The sequence below is a fragment of the Nicotiana tomentosiformis genome, chromosome 1 (genome assembly GCF_000390325.3).
Source record: "Nicotiana tomentosiformis chromosome 1, ASM39032v3, whole genome shotgun sequence".
NCBI classification, from domain to species: Eukaryota; Viridiplantae; Streptophyta; class Magnoliopsida; order Solanales; family Solanaceae; genus Nicotiana; species Nicotiana tomentosiformis.
Genome location: NC_090812.1, coordinates 124,000,028 through 124,018,165, shown reverse-complemented (window position 1 = coordinate 124,018,165; position 18,138 = coordinate 124,000,028).

Here is an 18,138-nt window from a genome sequence, read left to right as displayed (position 1 = left end):
CTTTATGATTTCGTTCGAAATCATATAAAGACAATTCCTATTTGATATAGCTATTTGTGCAAGTATTTTACGGTTAAGAAGCAACTGTCTCTTGTACAGATCGTGTATTAATCTACTATAACTATAGGATACTCCCCTTTCGCGAATTACTGCGTTTATCCGAGTGATCCACAAACGACGAAAATCTCTCTTTTTCCTATCCCTATCCCGATTATGCTTTTTCCTTGATTTTCTGACTCTGATTGACTCGTATCTAGTCATAATTAATTCGATACAGTCAACAAAAATTATAGTAATCAATTTCATAAGAAAATATTACATTTTTATTAAAATCCGAAATTAGCTCAAACTTTGCCCGGGGGGCCCACATCTCGGAATCCGGCGAACTTATAAAATCCGATAACCCATTCAATTACGAGTCCACCCATACCAATTTTACCAAAATCCGATAACAACTCGACCTCCAAATCTTAAATTTTTATTTTTGGAAGATTTTGCAAAAATCTTGATTTTTCTTCCATAAATTCACGGATTCATGATGTAAATGAGTATGGAATCATAAAATATAATCAATATAGGATAAGGAACACTTACCCCAATGTTTTCCCGTGAAAATCGCCAAAGAACCGTGCTCCAAAAATCCAAAACAAAATGAATGAAATGAGCATTTTTGGTCCTTAAGTTTCTGTCAATCCGTCACTAAAAGTCCATTTTTTCGTCACTAAAAGTCTACCAGAAATAGCTCTACCAGTCTTATTTCAATTGATAATAACTTTATGTACAAATCTAAATGATAAATAGTTTAACTTTCTGGAAACTAGAATCCACCGACTACAACTTTCGTGTTTTGCAATTATTCTGATTCCTTATGCACTGCGAGATATAAGCTCTCAAAGTCGGCTGCATGCATCGGAATTTCTGGCGGAACTCCATTCATTATTAAAAAAAAAACTCTATCATATCCCTCTATTGTGTATGAAGTTTATGGTTTACGTTGGTGTAAATACAATCACCTGAATTTAAGATGATAAGAAATTCTCCATTGGTAACAAATGGTTATCCATTAAGCGGAGGAAATCTTATTTAAAAAGCATAAAACATAAAGATTAGGCAGGCTCCCACTCTGGCAAGAACGGACTAAGAGGGTCAGCTACCCAGCAAACTTTCATAATTAAATACCGTTACTGTATAGGTAGATCTGATTGTGAAAGACCTATTACTGGATAATTCATGGGTAGAGCCAAAGAGTGTGAACTATACAAGTTCCCAATAACATCAATTAGTTGATTAAATATTAAATTAAAGTATAAAGTAAAGGCTCCGGTGTATAGAGAAGACCTCACCGTTTAAGAAGTAACCATAGAAACGAAGGAACCCCCTATTTATTTTTGGATTTCTTTTATTTACTATTTTTGATACCTAGGAAAATACAATTTTTTATTTCTTTCTTATTTCGCAGTGAAATACCTAAAAAAAAAAAAAAGAAAAAATCGTGGTCGGGAAGGTTAGAGTAGCCAAAGCCATTGGAATTTTTATTTTATACATTGGAAAAATACGTTTTGTTATTAATAGACTAGGAAGGGGGAAAAGAATAACTGAAAGAAAGGCAATCGATTAGTTATTCGTCAAAGTTTCATTTATTTAATGACCAGAATTAAACGGGGATATATAGCTCGGAGACGTAGAACAAAAATTCGTTTATTTGCATCAAGCTTTCGGGGGGCTCATTCAAGGCTTACTCGAACTATTACTCAACAGAAAATAAGAGCTTTAGTTTCGGCTCATCGGGATAGGGATAGGAAAAAGAGAGATTTTCGTCGTTTGTGGATCACTCGGATAAACGCAGTAATTCGCGAAAGGGGAGTATCCTATAGTTATAGTAGATTAATACACGATCTGTACAAGAGACAGTTGCTTCTTAACCGTAAAATACTTGCACAAATAGCTATATCAAATAGGAATTGTCTTTATATGATTTCGAACGAAATCATAAAGGAAGTAGATTGGAAAGAATCCACCAGAATAATTTAAATGGAGTTCCCCGGAGAATGAACTCCGGGAAGGTAGAGTAGAAATTAGTATGAGAAAATATGCTAAAGTAGTCAAAATGAATGAACACGTTCAATTCAATAAAAAAAGAAATCTTTTTTTCCATGAGCCGTGAGCTCTTTATTGTGGAAAACTATTATTGATGATTTATTTTGGCATGAGCCGTGAGCTCTTTATTATGAAAAAATATTGTTGTTGAATTATTTTGGCAAGTTAAATTATTTGAGCACTTGAGGTGCAAATTATGATATATTGTGATATTGATACGCATGCGGTGGTATAAGGTCTGGGTGTTGAAATGCATGCGGTGAGATAAGGGTAGCTTGATACGCGTGGCTAGTAGGGGTGACTACTAGAAGTCATGCGGTGTGATAAGGGTGGCTAAAACGCGGGATTCTATTTCGGGAAAAATATTTTCTTTAAATAAATTGTGAAGGCTCCCGCGGTGATATAAGAAAATGAGATATTGTGAATTTATTTATGATTTGGGACTACGAGGCGGTACCTCGGGAGTGCCCTTGTTGATATTGATTTATGGCCATAGTTGCTTTCGATTAATTGTTGTGATTTTCATAAAGTTGAAGGAAATTCTGTTTTGATTCCACGAGATATTATTTGTAATTATTTGATGTCATTAGATGTGACATACTATTTGATTCATTTCCAATGTCATTTTATTTTACTACATTGATAAACATTTTACCATGCCATTATTATATTCCAGTAGGGCCTCATCTGACCTCGTCACTACTCTACCGAGGTTAGGCTTGGCACTTACTGGGTACCGCTGTGGTGTACTCATACTACGCTTCTGCACATCTTTTTGTGCAGATCCAGGTACATTTTACCAGCCTAGACGTCAGTGAGTTACTTGCGCACGGAGACTTCGAGGTATATCTGCCAGCGTCCGCAGACTCCGGAGTCCCCTTCTATCATTTTATGTTGCTTCCTTATATTTTATTTAGACCTTGACATATAGAGACATTGAGAATAAATTCTTAGAAGCTTGTGACTTATTTCTACCGGGTTTTGGGAGTTGAAATTGTTTGAATTGTAGTTTATTTATTTCAGATATTTATTATTATTCCGCATTGATAGGCTTACCTAGTCTTAGAGACTAGGTGCCATCACGACATCCTACGGAGGGAATTTGGGGTTGTGTTAAGTTGGTATCAGAGCACTAGGTTCATAGGTGTTATGAGTCACAAGCAGGTTTAGTAGAGTCTTGCGGATCGGTACGGAGACGTCTGTACTTATCTTCGAGAGGCTATGGAACTGTTAGGAAATATTCACTTCTTTGACTCCTTATCGTGCGGCATTGATTTAGCTTGAAACATATATCTTATATTCCTTTGTATCTACTCGTGTATGACATTGCGCACTCGGTATCAGTTGTGCGTCGACAGTTGTAATGTCGTATATGGACTATGAGGGAGCCAGAGATGCTCAAACATTGCCTCAACGTGTGGTTCCGACTGAAGATGCGGACGTATTGAGAGATCACCTAGTGAATTATGTGGGGGTGCAACGGACATTGGCGACTGGTTGATTTATACAAGCTGTGAAGGTTATTATTGAGGATCATTGGACGTTGTGACCTATGACTTCGTGCCGAATGGGGGGAGTCCACTACTAATTGATGGATTATGGGGTCATGTATTATATCAGTTTTGGCCTGAAATGTATATATGTGGTACTGAAAGGTTCCCTAAAATTTACACATGTTTAAGACCTGAGATTTTGTAGAGGATAAGGTTGGGACTTGCGGTATGTACGCCTCCTTAATAATCCTATACTTCAATAGCAAATGAGTTATAGAAACAACTCTAAATTTTTAGAAGGTCTACTCAGCGTGGACGTCACTGTTGCGGATTTTGGAGTGCTTCGGAGTAAGTATAGTTGTTGACGATATTATGGACTATGTAGTTCGTGCCAAGATTTGTCTGTATGGAGCTCTACTTTTGTGATCATTGTGTATAAATAAGGGTAAGGGTTACCCCAAAGAAAAGTCGAAGAGTATGTTAAGAAATGGGTCAGCTCAACAATGTTAAGTCAGCATAACAAAAGAAGAAATTTTCCTTGGGAGAGATAATTCACCACCGGTGTTCGTGGTAAGCCTATGAAGAGGGCAGGCCAGCCAATGCAACACCGCCCACTTGGCTTAGTTCTCAGAAATACTTTTGAAAGAGTTTGTTTCCCGGACTCTCCGTAATGCGTGGTGCATAGGGTTTGAACGGTTGCGTCATGTCACCATTGACGATATCAGAATATGCCATCAAGTTTAATAAGTTAGCCCGTCATACTCCTACTTTGCTTCCTACAGCTAGAGGGCGAGTCCACAGACTCATTAAAGGACTTAATTATAATCGTAAAATTTTGTATGACTCGGGAGCTATAAGCTGATACTTCATTTATGCTAGTTGTACAAATTGCCAAAATATTAGAACGTGTTCGGGGTAAGGAAAAAGGAAACTAAGGAGACCAAGACGTCTCGAGGTTCTGGGGGATTCAGTGGATTCTACTCTGCAAGTATAAATCATTATGGCGGGGGCTCGGGAAGTCGGCCAGCCCATTCCGCACATCGAATTACTCGGGGTGCTCCAGTAAGTTCTTTTAATGCACCACCGATATGAGTTCCTACAATGGTTATTCCAGTTATCTGCACAGACTCAATATGAGCAGCCTAACCTGCAAAAGGGTTGTTATGAATACGGTGATACTAGGCACATCATGAGAAAATTATTTCAAACTTGGGAGAGGCATATTTCATCAAAGCACTCAGGCTACGTGCCCTATTGCAGTTACTACACCACTCACACGACCAGTTAAGGGTGGAGGACATACGGGTAAAAGGCGTCCTAGAGGTGGAGACCCAGCCGTTGATATATTTATTTTATGGTATGGCGGAGGTCGCTACATCAGATGGTGTCTTTACTGGTATGACCTCGATTTAATATAAAGGAATAATTTCCTTAAGTTGACTCGGTTCTCAATATCGAAATGAGTCTTCCTATTGTGCTCCAATTATGAGTAAGCTTCATAATTCTATAATTTACTTATGTGTTTACCCTTGTTGGGAGATTTTATGGAGATAACTACGCCTATCATTTCGTGTTGGTCACTAATAAGAGTTGCGAGGCTAAATGTGGCTTTTTGTTACTCATTTCGGTAAATTTTGATGTAAATTCCGAATAATTAATTACAAATTATGAATTATATGCCCTACCGGTGTGGGGTTCATTATGTGTTGTGATTTGGTGTAACCGAAATTATTTAAAAGGAGAAAATAGAAATTTGCAACTGGCACGATGTGCATATTACTTGTGATTCAGAACTGAGGACGAGATCCTCACATTTTTATATAAATTGATATGTTTAAATCGGGCTACGAGCTGCGGTGGAAGTTATAAAAGGACGAGATCCTTGTGAGGAAAATTCTTGTGTTTAAGTTCTCCCTTGTGAAATTAAATTTGTACTATAGTATTAATAGGGAGTCATGCCTGTTAGGCTTATTTGAAAATTCTTATATGAAATTCTCTGTGCATAGTTGTCAAATTCGTGTGGTAATTAATAATTTTTAACCTACGAGGTAGGTGCCCGCCTAGGTAGCGTTAAATGTGACTCGTTAATTTGGGTAAATAAGTTTGAGGTCTTCATGCCTCGTGTCTCGTTATCAGTATTGTGAAAGTTTGAAATGAGATTTTCGTTAACATGAAGTTAATTGATGATTCAGTAATTGATTATGAACAACTATTAAGACCAGATTGACCCAGAAGGGTGCTCCATTCAGATGGACCGAGGAATGTGAGGAAAGCTTCCAAAAGCTTAAGACAGCTTTGACTACAGCCCTGGTATTGGTATTACCTATAGGTACAATATCTTATACTGTGTATTGTGACGCGTCACGTATTGGTCTCGGCGCAGTGTTGATGCGAGACGGTAGGGTGATTGCTTACGCGTCCAGACAGTTAAAGGTGCATGAAAAGAATTATCCTGTACATGACATGGAGTTAGCAGCTATTGTTCATGCCTTAAAAATTTGGCGGCATTATTTGTACGGTGTCCATTGTGAAATCTACACTGATCACCGGAGTCTACAGCATCTGTTTAAACAGAAGGATCTTAATTTGCGACAACTGAGATGGTTAGAGTTGCTTAAGGATTATGATATCACCATTCTCTATCATCCGGGGAAGGCCAATGTGGTGGCCGATGCCTTGAGTCGTAAAGCGGAGAGTTTGGGTAGCTTAACATATTTACCGGTAGCAGAGAGGCCTTTAGCCATGGTTGTTCAGGCCTTGGCCAACCAGTTTGTTAGATTGGATGTTTCCGAGCCGAGTCGGATTTTGGCTTGCGTGGTTTTCCAATATTCACTTTATGATCGTATCAGGGAACGTCAGTATGATGACCCCCATCTTTTTGTCCTTAAGGACACAGTTCAGCACGGCGATACCAAGGAAGTCACTATTGGAGATGAAGATGTATTACAGATGCAGGGTGGGCTATGTGTGCCTAATGTAGATGGTTTTCGTGAATTGATTCTCCAGGAGGCTGATAATTTGCGGTACTCCATATATCCGGGTGCTACGAAGATGTAGCAGGACTTGAGGCAATATTATTGGTGGAGGAAGATGAAGAAAGACATAGTGGAGTATGTAGCTCGGTGTCTAAATTGTCAACAAGTGAGATATGAGCATCAACGACCTAATGGATTGCTTCAGAAGTTAGTGATTCCAGAATGGAAATGGGAGAGGATCACTATAGATTTCGTTGTTGGGCTCCCACGGACTCAGCAGAAGTTGGACGCAGTTTGGGTGATTGTGGATAGGCTGACCAAATCAGCTCATTTCATTCCTCTGATTACTACTTACTCTTCAGAGCAGCTGGCTCAGGTATATATTTGCGACATTGTCAGACTTCACGGTGTACAAGTATCTATCATCTCTGACCGAGGTACACAGTTTACCTCATGGTTTTGGAGGGCAGTACAACGTGAGTTGGGTACCCGGGTAGAGTTGAGTACAGCATTTCACCCTCAGATGGACGGGCAGTCCGAACGCACTATTCAGATACTGGAGGATATGCTTCGTGCGTGTGTGATAGATTTTGGGGGTGCTTGGGATCAGTTCTTACCACTTGCGGAGTTTTCTTACAACAACAGTTACCAGTCAAGCATCCAGATGGCTCCGTATGAGGCCTTGTATTGTAGGCGAAGCCAGTCTCCAGTGGGTTGGTTTGAACCAGGAGAGGCTAGACTTTTGGGTACAGACTTGGTTCAGGATGCCTTGGAAAAGGTTAAGTTGATTCAGGATTGACTTCGTACAGCCCAATCTAGAAAGAAAAGTTATGCGAATCGGAAGGTTCATGATGTTGCATTCATGGTTGGTGAGCGGGTATTGCTCCGGGTTTCGTCTATGAAGGGTGTGATAAGGTTCGGGAAGAAGGACAATTTGAGCCCTAGGTATATTGGGCCTTTTGAGATTCTTGAGAGAGTTGGAGAGGTGGCTTACAAACTTACACTACCACCTAGTCTCTTTACCGGTCATCCGGTATTCCATGTTTCTATGCTTCGAAAATATCACGGGGATCCGTCTCATGTGCTAGACTTCAGTTCGGTTCAGTTGGACAAGAATCTATCTTATGTTGAGGAACCAATGGCTATTTTGGATAGGCATGTTCGAAAGCTGAGGTCAAAGAACATTGCTTCCGGGAAGGTTCAGTGGAGGGGTCATCCGGTCGAGGAGGCGACTTGGGACACCGAGCATGATATGCGCATATGTTATCCACACTTATTCACCAGCTTAGGTACTTTTTCTAACTCTGTTCGAGGACGAACGTTTGTTTTAAAGGTGGAGAATGTGATGACCCAAAATGTCATCTTTAAATTTAATAATTAATTATGTGATCTAAGCACTATTTACCATTACTCGACTTGAGTGTGCAGTCCGTAAAAAAATTTCGGAAATTTTTCAGGTGAAAAATGAATTAAAATGTGAATTAGAGCTTTAAAACTCAACTGAGTTGACTTTGGTCAACATTTTTAGTAAACAGACCCGGATCAGTGTTTTGACAATTTTGGTAGCTCTGTATCATGATTTGGGACTTAGGCGTATGCCCGGAATCAAATTCCGAGGTCCCTAGCCCGAGATATGAAATTTTAATGAAAAATTAAAAGTTTAAGTTTAAATAGTGATCGGATGTCAAATTATGTGCAAACGATCCCGGAATAGAATTTTGATGATTCCAACAGCTCCGTATGGTAATTTTGGACTTAGGAGCGTGATCGGGATTTTATTTGGAAGTCCGTAGTAGAATTAGGCTTGAAATGCCGAAAGTTGAATTTTTGGGAAGTTTGACCGAGGGGTTGACTTTTTGATATCGGGGTCGAAATTCGATTCTGAAAATTTTCATAACTCAGTTATGTTATTTATGACTTGTGTACAAAATTTGAAGTCATTCCGAATTGATTTGATGTGTTTCGACACAAGATATAGAATTTAAAAGTTCAAAATTCATTGATTTTGATTTGAGGTGCGATTCATCATTTTGATGTTGTTTGATGTAGTTTGAAGGCTCGACTAAGTTTGTATGGTATTTTGGGACAGGTTGGAATAATTGGTTAAGGTCCCGAGGGTCTCGGGTGGATTTCGGAAGGTAAACGGAATGGATTTCGGACAGAGTGCTGGAAATTTCTGTTGCAGAAATTCCGTGCGTGGAGCCAATTTTGGAAGCTTATATCTCGCAATTCATAAGGAATCAGAAACTGTGCAAAACATGAAAGTTGTAGTCGTATGATTATAGGTTCCAGAAAGTTAAACTATGTATTATTTGGACATTTGTATAGAAAGTTATGACGGATTGAATGAAGGCTGGTAGAGCAGTTTCGCCAGAAATTTCGTCAGAAATTCTGATGCATGCAGCCGACTTTGGGAGCTTATATCTTGCAATGCATAAGGAATCCGAATAATTGCAAAACACGAAAGTTGTAGTCGGTGGATTCTAGTTTCCAGAAAGTTAAACCATTTATCATTTAGACATTTGTACATAAAGTTATGATTAATTGAAGTAAGACTGGTAGAGCTATTTCTGGTAGACTTTTAGTGACGAAAAAATGGACTTTTAGTGACGGATTGTAAGAAACTTAAGGACCAAAAATGCTCATTTCATTCATTTCGTTTTGGATTTTTGGAGCACGGTTCTTGGGCGATTTTTGGGGTAAGTGTTCCTTATCCTATATTGATTATATTTCATGATTCCATACTCATTTACATCATGAATCCGTGAATTTATGGAAGAAAAATCAAGATTTTTGCAAAATCTTCCAAAAACAAAAATTTATGATTTGGAGGTCGAGTTGCTATCGGATTTTAGTAAAATTGATATGAGTGGACTCGTAATTGAATGGGTTGTCGGATTATATAAGTTTCGCCGGATTCCGAGATGTGGGCCCCCCGGGCAAATTTTGAGCTAATTTCGGATTTTAATGAAAATGTAATATTTTCTTATGAAATTGATTACTATAATTTTTGTTAACTGTATCGAATTAATTATGACTAGATACGAGTCGATCGGAGTCGGAAAATCGAGGAAAAAGCATAATACTTGGTTAAATTAGAGCAAGTCGAGGTAAGTGACTTGTCTAACCTTGTGTGAGGGGAAAATTCCCCTAGGATTGGTATTGATGTGATTATTGAAATGTGTTGAAAATCGTGTGCACGAGGTGACGAGTGTGTACACGGACTAAATTGTGAAAGATTATATTTTTAAATTGTGTAGATCACTGTTGCGCATTTATTAAATTATTTTATCTTGTTATATTCTTCATCATTGATCTGAGATATATACTTCAAATTTGTTTGATCTTTTCTTACTAATTGTTTTACCTGTTTAGTTGAAACTTGGTTTCTTTTATTCTGTGCATTATTTGAAGGTTGATTTTTTTAAATTAAATATTATTAATATGAAGTATTTGACATTTTTAAACTTGATATTGAATCAACGTAGTAAAGATTTTGAAATATTATTTTCCTAAATTATTTACTCCTGAATATTTTTATACTCATTGTGAGGGAGCCGTGAGCTCTTTATTGTGGAAAAATATTATTGTTGAATTATTTTGACATGAGCCGTGAGCTCTTTATTATGAAAAAATATTATTGATGAATTATTTTGACATGAGCCGTGAGCTCTTTATTGTGGAAAACTATTATTGATGATTTATTTTGGCATGAGCCGTGAGCTCTTTATTGTGCAAAAATATTGTTGTTGAATTATTTTGGCAAGTTAAATTATTTGAGCACTTGAGGTGCAAATTATGATATATTGTGATATTGATACGCATGCGGTGGTATAAGGTCTGGGTGTTGAAACGCATGCGGTGAGATAAGGGTAGCTTGATACGCGTGGCTAGTAGGGGTGACTACTAGAAGTCATGCGGTATGATAAGGGTGGCTAAAACACGGGATGCTATTTCGGGAAAAATATTTTCTTTAAATAAATTGTGAAGGCTCCCGCGGTGATATAAGAAAATGAGATATTGTGAATTTATTTATGATTTGGGACTACGAGGCGGTACCTCGGGAGTGCCCTTGTTGATATTGATTTATGGCCATAGTTACTTTCGATTAATTATTGTGATTTTCATAAAGTTGAAGGAAATTCTGTTTTGATTCCACGAGATATTATTTGTAATTATTTGATGTCACTAGATGTGACATACTATTTGATTCATTTCCAATGTCATTTTATTTTACTACATTGATAAATATTTTACCATGCCATTATTATATTCCAGTAGGGCCTCACCTGACCTCGTCACTACTCTACCGAGGTTAGGCTTGGCACTTACTGGGTACCGCTGTGGTGTACTCATACTACGCTTCTGCACATCTTTTTATGCAGATCCAGGTACATTTTACCAGCCTAGACGTCAGTGAGTTACTTGCGCACAGAGACTTCGAGGTATATTTGCCAGCGTTCGCAGACTCCGGAGTCCCCTTCTATTATTTTATGTTGCTTCCTTATATTTTATTTAGACCTTGACATATAGAGACATTGAGAATAAATTCTTAGAAGCTTGTGACTTATTTCTACCGGGTTTTGAGAGTTGAAATTGTTTGAATTGTAGTTTATTTATTTCAGATATTTATTATTATTCCGCATTGATAGGCTTACCTAGTCTTAGAGACTAGGTGCCATCACGACATCCTACGGAGGAAATTTGGGGTTGTGATAACAATAGAGGGATATGATAGAGTTTTTTTTTTTTAATAATGAATGGAGTTCCTTCTTCCATCCTATCCCAGTCACCGGTACTGATCATTGATACTGCGAAAGTAGTTTTCTTGCTTTTGTTGCCAGCTCATGATCTAAACGAGTCGCACATACACCCGAGTACATGTTCCTCGACGCTGAGGGCACCCCCGAAGAGCGAGGGATTTCATGACATTTCTGATTGGCTGTCTTGTATTTCTAATAAGTTGTTTAATAGTTGGCATGTTGAATCGTATACATAATATGATGGGTTGGTTTAGATTGATCCTAACCGAATGATGATGAATTACTTCTCTTTAATAGAATATTCAATTTGAAGATAAAATCTCAAATCAAAGATTTGCGCGAAATACATTTTATTTTCATTCAACCGCTACAAGATCAATAATTCCATAAGCTTAGGCTTCTGTTGCTGACATAAAAACATCTCTTTCTATATCTTCGGATACAACCCATAAGGGTTTCCCCGTTCTTTGTACATAAACCCTTGTGAGGGTTTCACATAGTTTCAGCAGTTCTTCCGCTTTCAGGACAAATTTGCCTGTTTGTGCCTCATAAAAAGAACTAGCAGGTTGATGGATCATTACCCTGAAGATATAACAAAATAAAAGCTTCCCCTATCTCGAGCAAAGGGAAAAGAAAAGAAAGATAAAGAATAGAAAAAAGATAGAATTGAACAACCGTACAAGCATCTTTTGTGCATACGGCTCTACAAGAAAATTGACCTCCCCTCCTTTTTATTGAAGAAAAAGAAAAATAGAATCTATCAGACTCAGATGGGTAAATGATCAAATTGCCATCCTTCCTTTCGGAGGAGTTAAAAAATACTATGATGGCTCCGTTGCTTTATATGTTTATTTTTTCTTTTTTTTTGTCTGTGATTCAGCAATCCCAAAGTTTCTTTTTAATCCGATCAAATAAGGAAAAAATCTTTTTTTTTTTTTTCGTACTCTTTCATAACATAAATATTGTTAAGAACTCTCCGGCATGAAAACAAAAAAGTTTGTGACACTGAACTGAACTCCCGATAGATAAGAGAAAATCGGAAATACCCCTTATCTCATACTACTCTCTCGATACAGAATCTAATGTTTTGAAAAAAAAAACAATACAAAAATTTCTCATATCGAATTCGAAGTGCCATGCTATTATTACTTAGTATTCATATGGCGAAGGCATAGTCTTCTTTTTTCTCTTAAATAAAAACCTCATTGGCGCCAAGCGTGAGGGAATGCTAGACGTTTGGTAATTTCTCCTCCGACCAGGATAAAAGATCCCATTGAAGCGGCTAATCCCATGCATATTGTATGGACATCTGGTCGCACAAATTGCATAGTATCATAAATAGCCACCCCAGGTATTACCCAGCCCCCAGGAGAGTTTATAAACAAATACAGATCTTTGGTCTCATCCTCGATACTGAGATATACCATAAGACCAATAAGTTGATTCGAAATCTCGCTATCAACCTCTTGGCCTAAAAAAAGTAATCTTTCTCGATAAAGTCGGTTGATTAGGGTAAAATTGTATCCCTTAGGAACCGTACATGCGCCTTTTGATGCATACGGTTCAAAAAAATTGTGAATCAATGTATAGATTCCAGTCTTCTTTCTTTTTTTCTAGAAAGGTTCTTTCTTACTTCTAACGAAAGGGCTTTTCTTCGATTTTTCAATAAAGACGAGTTTTGACTCCTTTTTTATATTTTCGATTTTCTATTATAAAATTTTAAGTTATAAGAAAGGGTCATTAAACTTATCGAATTAACTTCTCATTGATGTATTCTTTCATCGAGATTTAATCCAAACCGCGATGGTATTTTCTTGTTCCTGAATGGGTCTGTTTCATCTTTTTAGGTTTATGCTCTACTCCGGGTAAAGATCTGCCCGATTTGGATTTGTACATATAGGACAAATGCTCCCATTACCATTTCTTTTTGTATTTCTTTTTTTTTTCAATTCATTTTATACAAGTATTTCTTAGAGTTGAGATAACTTTGCTTGACAATTAGGATCTCTTTACAAAGAAAAAATATGAATAGCAATCATAGATATCTTACCAATCCTATTGGGTTTTTTCTAAACGGAGCCTGGATACTTCATTTTTTTAGTCCAACCAAGCCAACCATAAATTATTCTAATTGATAATAGTAATATGAATCCCCTCAAAAATGGATCTAATTGCACTTCACGCTCCAAATTTTGGATGATTAAATTTATATTTCTTGGGTGAAACGGGGGATATCTCGATCGGGGGAGAGAACGGGTAAATACCATATGACCCAATATATCTGACAAGCCGCACTATACGTCAACCCAAGATGCATCTTCCTCTCCAGGACTTCGGAAAGGAACTTTTGGAACACCAATAGGCATTAAATGAAAGAAAGAACTAAATACTATATTTCACTTTGAGGTGGAAACGTAACAATTTTTTTTATTGTCTTTATAATATTCATATTGGTTTTTATCGTATTTATTTTATCCATAGATTATAAAAATTCATAAAGAAAGACAGAATGAATAAACTCAAATTATTACGAATAGGTCTTTCTAATGATAAATAAGTATGGACTCATTCGCTCATAGAAAATGGGATCAACTCCCCCATTGCGTATTGGTACTTATCGAGTATAGAATAAATCTGCTTCTCTTTGTTCCTACGAACAGAATTGTTCCATTATTACCAACAGAATAGAACACCCTTGTTCGGAAATAATCGACTGAACAAGAGTGGTCCATAGGATAGTCATATTATAGTCTTTTCCAATGCAATAAAGTTACGTAGTGTCTATTTATCTTTGATATAAGGGGTATTTCCATGGGTTTGCCTTGGTATCGTGTTCATACCGTTGTATTGAATGATCCCGGTCGGTTACTTTCTGTTCATATAATGCATACAGCTCTGGTTGCTGGTTGGGCCGGTTCGATGGCTCTGTATGAATTAGCGGTTTTTGATCCTTCTGATCCTGTTCTTGATCCAATGTGGAGACAGGGTATGTTCGTTATACCCTTCATGACTCGTTTAGGAATAACCAATTCATGGGGCGGTTGGAGTATCACAGGGGGGACTGTAACGAATCCGGGTATTTGGAGTTACGAAGGTGTAGCTGGAGCACATATTGTGTTTTCTGGCTTATGCTTTTTGGCAGCTATCTGGCATTGGGTGTATTGGGATCTAGAAATATTTTGTGATGAACGTACAGGAAAACCCTCTTTGGATTTGCCAAAAATCTTTGGAATTCATTTATTTCTCTCAGGGGTGGCTTGTTTTGGTTTTGGTGCATTTCATGTAACAGGCTTGTATGGTCCCGGAATATGGGTGTCCGACCCTTATGGACTAACGGGAAAAGTACAACCTGTAAATCCAGCGTGGGGCGTGGAAGGTTTTGATCCTTTTGTTCCAGGAGGAATAGCCTCTCATCATATTGCAGCAGGAACATTGGGCATATTAGCGGGCCTATTCCATCTTAGCGTCCGGCCGCCACAACGTCTATACAAAGGATTGCGTATGGGAAATATTGAAACCGTCCTTTCAAGTAGTATCGCTGCTGTCTTTTTTGCAGCTTTTGTTGTTGCCGAAACTATGTGGTATGGTTCGGAAACTACCCCGATTGAATTATTTGGGCCCACTCGTTACCAATGGGATCAGGGGTACTTCCAGCAAGAAATATATCGAAGAGTTAGTGCTGGGCTAGCAGAAAATTAAAGTTTATCAGAAGCCTGGTTTAAAATTCCTAAAAAATTAGCTTTTTATGATTACATCGGTAATAATCCGGCAAAAAGGGGATTATTCAGAGCGGGCTCAATGGATAACGGGGATGGAATAGCGGTTGGATGGTTAGGACACCCTATCTTTAGTGATAAAGAAGGGCGTGAACTTTTTGTACGTCGTATGTGTAACGACCCGACTTGTCATTTTGAGTAATTACTCTCCTTTCAACTATTTTAAGTCTTGAATAACTTCCTACGAGGTATTATGACTTGTGCACAAAATTTGAGTTCATTCCGGATTGATTTGCTATGTTTCGGCATCGAACATGGAATGTTTGATGTCGATTCTTCAAGAATATGTGGTATTACATTAAGCAAATGAGCTCCAAATTCAGTTTTGATTGAATTATTAGATCCGTATTGAAATTTCGGAGCCATAGCAAAAAGAATCATTGAATTCGGACATCGTATGAGAGAGTTATGCCCATTTCCGTATCGGAGGAGATTTTCCGTCGCCGCGAGCGCCCAGGGTAGCGTGGGGCGCTAGCCCTGGCGCTGGAAATTTTTGGGTACTGGAAACTGCGCCACAGGCAGCGCCCCACGCTACCTGTGACGCCCGAAATATCTGAGGGACTATAAAACGGGGTTTTTGACCATTTTTGACAAAAATAGAGTTGGGGAGCTCGGTTTAGGCGATGTTTGGGCGATTTTCATGGGAAAACATTGGGGTAAGTGTTCCTTATCCTATATTGATTATATTTCATGATTCCATATTCATTTACATCATGAATCCATGAATTTATGGAAGAAAAATCTGATTTTTGTAAAATCTTCCAAAAATGTAAAATGAAGATTTGAAGGTCAATCCGATGTCGGAATTTGATAATTTTTGTATGGTTGGACTCGTATCGGAACGGGTGTTCAGATTTTGTAACTTTTGTTGAGTTCCGAGATATGGGCCCCATGGGCTATTTTTGAGCTAAATTTCAGATTTTTATGGAAAATTAGCATTTTCATATGGAATTGATTTCTATACCTCGTGTTGATTGTATCAAATTATTTTGACTAAGATTCGAGGCGTTCGGAAGCCGAATCACGAGGAAAAGGTTTATTGGATTAAAGAATTTGCTTGGATTGAGGTAAGTAACTCTTCTAATCTTGGAGTTGAGGGTATGAACCCTGAATATATGTATTTTGTGAATTGTTGGGAGGTGACCCACATGCTAGGTGACGGGCGTGTGGGCGTGCACTATAAAAATTATGACATAATTGTTTATGTGAAATGTTATAGTTAAATAACCTTGGTATTTTTCATGCGGTGTTATGTGTTAAAGAAATTGAGCTGAAAAGCATATTACAAATCATGTTGAGGCTATGTGCCAGTATTATTGGGACCCACAGAGGTCATATTGATGTGAATTATTGTGTTAAATTGAAAACTCATACTCAGTCATATTCATTTCATTACATATCATAACTCAGTTTTATGACTCTATTTTGATGCATATAAATATTTTGGGCCAAAGGCCCTGTTTTACTAAAATGCCCGAGTGGCTTGATTTGTGAGGATGAGTGTGGATCGGGGCTACCCGCCTGCAGCATACCTGAGTGAGGCCGAGGGCCTGAATTGTTAGGATGAGTGTGGATCGGGGCTGCCCGCCTGCAGCATACCTGAGTGAGGCCGTGGGCCTGATTGTGAGGATATTAATACCATAGCGCGTGAGTTGTCCGCGTAGCACGTGAGTTGACCGTGCGGGTCCAGGTATTTATACCATAGCGCGTGAGTTGTCCGTGTAGCACGTGAGTTGACCGTGCGGATCTAGGTATTGATATGATGGCACGTGAGTTGTCCGTGCAGATTATAGCACTTGGGATGAAGGATCCCCTCCAGAGTCTGTACACACCCCCAGTGAGCGCAGGTACCTACTGAGTGCGAGTGCCGAGTGACGAATGACTGGGAGGCATGAGTGATTGTGAGGTTTGCCCGAGTGGCACGAGTGACTGTAAGGTTTGCCCGAGGGGCTGTATATGAGTGATGTTCTGCCCGAGGGGCTGTTTGTGATTTTTATCATTGAGTTGCATTGCATTGGCATGCACACATGACATACATGCATAGAGATGTATTTTTTCTCACGCTGTACAACATCACATCATTCATGAGTTTTCACACATTGTTGACAGATGGGCATAGTGATGCATTTGTTTTACACGGGTTATCCGGAAGGAAAATGAAACATCTTATTTATTATTGACAAGATTTTGGGAGAAATTTATTATTTTCAAACTATTTATATTATTGGAAACTTCGGCAAACGATTTGGGTTTTCACTGAGATGTTTGGAAGGAAGAACTATAATTTTTGAAATCATTATTTAGCTGAGTATTTTATCCCTGAGTTATTTATGGTATTATTTGCTTTATGTTGTTATGGATTGTTGTGTACTATTGGTTGTGGACCCGACCTTGGTAGAAGCTCGTCACTACTTTCAACCTACGGCTAGGTTTGTTACTTACTCAGTACATGGGGTCGGTTGTACTGATACTATACTTCTGCACATTGCGTGCAGATGTTGGCTGTTGTTGTTGCTGTGCTCGATGGTTGCGGGACTTGAAGATGTACCTGCGTTCCTGTTGTAGCTGCCTCTTGTTCAGGGTAGCCTTAGATTTATAAAAGCTCTGTTTATGTATTATTCAAACAGACTATGTATTTATTTCATTTCCGCTTTGTATACTCTATTCTTAGAAGCTCATGATTTGTACTACCAGTTCTTGGGGAGATGTATCGGTTTTAGATATTTTCTTTTAATTAATTTTATTGGAATTGGATAGTTGGAAATTGGCTTACCTAACGGGTTGGGTTAGGTGCCATCACAACTAGTGGGATTTTGGGTCGTGACAAGATGGTATCAGAGCTCTAGGTTCATAGGTTCTACAAGTCATGAGCAAGTGTCTAGTAGAGTCTTGCAGATCGGTATGATGACGTCCATACTTATCTTCGAGAGGCTACAAGGAATTTAGGATAATTTCCCATCTTTCTTTCCTTATCGTGCGGAATTGATTCAGCTTAAAATATAACTCTTTGAATTTCTTCCACGTATTCGTATGT